Here is a 2641-nt window from a genome sequence, read left to right on the forward strand (position 1 = left end):
CCTCAGGGCCTGCCTGGTACAGGACTGGTGGTCATTTCAATCTAACTCCCTATCTGGTCCCCATAGCACTAGTCTGGTGGTGGCCTCAGGCTCATGCCTCCTTGCCAAGCTCACCTGAGTGACTGCTTGCAGAAATCATCTGTCTCATGGTTACTTCCTTCCAGAACCTGTGTTGCTAGATGGGGTTCTTCTAGTCTTATGCTTGTTCTGCATCCTGAGAACCTGTCCAGGCTTGCCTGTTTCAGGATTGGTGGTCATCTCAGACTGGTTCCCTGTCTAGGACCCTGGTGCTGGACTGGTGGTTGTCTCAGGTTCATTTCTTCAGAGAATGTTAGTAAATTAATCATTCAGATGTTCACAGGTCAGAAAACTGAGTGTAGTCATAGCCTCTCTCCTCTCTGCCACCTAATGGCATACATGTGACACAGCAGCCACACCTGCAATGTCTCTGGGGCCAGGAAATGGCTTCTTTTATAGGTTGCCTTGGTAAGGTCTTTTATCACAATAATAGAAAAGTAACTAGGATGGTATGAACCACTTGGAAATGGCTTGCAATGCTAATTCCAATACCAATGGTGTAGAAATACTTGATGACAGGAGAAGATACTGCATGTGCTTCGGATTCTTTGCAAGGGGATATACTGCATGTATTTAGTACAGGTAGTGTTTTAAATAGCTCAGTTTACAATTGCAGGGGCCTGCAGATGCAGAGGCTATGTTGGATAACAGAGCCATTCTTTCATAGAGGTGTCTACTAAATTCTCGAGGGCAAAGTGAGTCAGAGTTTTCTGCAAATGCTGTAGGAGTTTCAAGGTAAAAGCATAGATTGGTGAAACAGAAAAAGACAGGAGCCAGGAGGAGCGAAAGAGCTGGGTAGGCTGCTGGGGTGGGTCACTGCACTATGCCTCCTGATTGGACCTGTTTAGAAATTTCCTTTAGAGCACATGCAACTTCTTTCTTCATTAATGTGTCCCCTGCATGATGAGAACCACAGACCAACACTCTAAGTATTGCCTCTGGAAAAAAAAAGATATATAAAACCCTGAAGTTGATTTTTCTCTTCTCTCCATTTTTATGGAGCTGGGAATAAAAATTTTCAGAGTTCCAAAAAATATATATATATGAAGTTTGATCTGGAAAACAGTAACCCACCTTGCTTATAAATGCACTGAAACTATTTAGGACTAAATTGACATCATGGGAGCTAGTAAGTATGAATGTTAGAGACGGTAATTAAAACAGCCTTCTGGACCTTTTTATACATAACAAGGAAGAGAGGGAAGCAATCCTTGGCTCTTTCTTTCACGTTAGCAATGGGAACCCTTACAACAACTCATTCTATGTGCAGACTCTTCTCCCCAGAAAGGTCCTTCAGCAAAATCTTACTGTGCTGCCTGCTGTTTCTGAATTACTGAAATCTCTCACATATTCCTCTCACATCCACATCCACTCCTCACTCTGGGCAGGAGCACTGTTTTTCAGAACTAGAAAAGACTGGCTTGTGTGAATTAAAGAGGGACAGAGCCCAGCAGCCCATAGGAGAGGTGTTTAGTAAGATGAAGATATAGGAGTCAACAAGAGCTGTGCTTGATTTCTCTGAACTCACCATTACTTTGAAGCAGAGAAGGAGGATGCCTGAGCTTGGGATTTTCTGTCCAGCACCTCTCATCCTGGTCGGGAATGAAAACATGGGGCACCCAAAACTGCAGAATAGTGAGTGTGTGGATTAAATATCCAGCTTTTATTTTATGTGCTTTAAAATTTGCATACAGCAAAACTGGCTGTTTGGAATTTATCGTCCTATGGGTGTTAACCCATGTATAGATGCAAGCAACCGGCTCTATCACCAGGATATAGGCCAGCTCCATCAGCTAGAGCATCACCTTTTGCTGTTATTCCCTGCCATTCATATCTCCACACAGGCACTGATCTATTTGAAACTTTTCTTTTTGCGTTATTTTTCACAAGACTAGATTAAGATTGCCTGTCTCTCAATTCCTTTCTCTCCTCTGAACAACACTTGCTGTGGCTTACTTGCCATGTACATAAAAGAAACCATATTGGAGGCCTGATTTCCAGTACCTTTAAACTATGTCCTAACTTTTACACCAAGGACATGGTTCCAGAGACCCTGTCACACCCACAATAAGGTGTAGCTTTGATGAAGGATATTGGAGAAGGATAGGGAAGGAGGATGGAAGGGAAGTATAAGAGAAACAGATGGAATTGCCTCCATGGGATACAGCAGGCTCCTTTACCTTCACAGCACACCTCTTGCCAATTATTGCTTGTCACAGTTTTCATTGCTGTGGTGCAACATCATGACTGAAAAAAGGGAGGAAAGAATATATTTCACTCACTCTTCCATATTACAGCTCATTAGTTAGCACAGGGACTCAAGCAGTGCAAGAACGTGGAGGCAGGAGACCATGAGGAGTGATGTTTAAAGAATCCAGGATCACCAGCCCAGAGATAGCACCACTCAGAGGAGGTTAGGCCTTCCTACATCAATCACTAAATAAGAAAATGCTTTAAGGCTTGCCTATAGCCTGATCTTATGGAGACATTTTCTCAATTGGGGTTCCCTCCTCTCTGATAACTCTAGCCTGTTTCAAGTTAACATAAAATTATTCAGCATACA

The 2641-nt window shown here is 43.0% G+C and overlaps 1 non-coding gene across 1 annotated transcript; it reads right to left on the minus strand.

Moving 5' to 3' along the window:
- Positions 1-327: 327 nt before the first annotated feature.
- LOC115031646 lies at positions 328-459 on the minus strand. Its single transcript, XR_003837315.1, has one exon. It is a non-coding gene; the product is annotated as a small nucleolar RNA SNORA17 (small nucleolar RNA).
- Positions 460-2641: the final 2182 nt, after the last annotated feature.

The sequence above is a fragment of the Mus caroli genome, chromosome 7 (assembly GCF_900094665.2).
Source record: "Mus caroli chromosome 7, CAROLI_EIJ_v1.1, whole genome shotgun sequence".
In the NCBI taxonomy this organism is placed as follows: domain Eukaryota; kingdom Metazoa; phylum Chordata; class Mammalia; order Rodentia; family Muridae; genus Mus; species Mus caroli.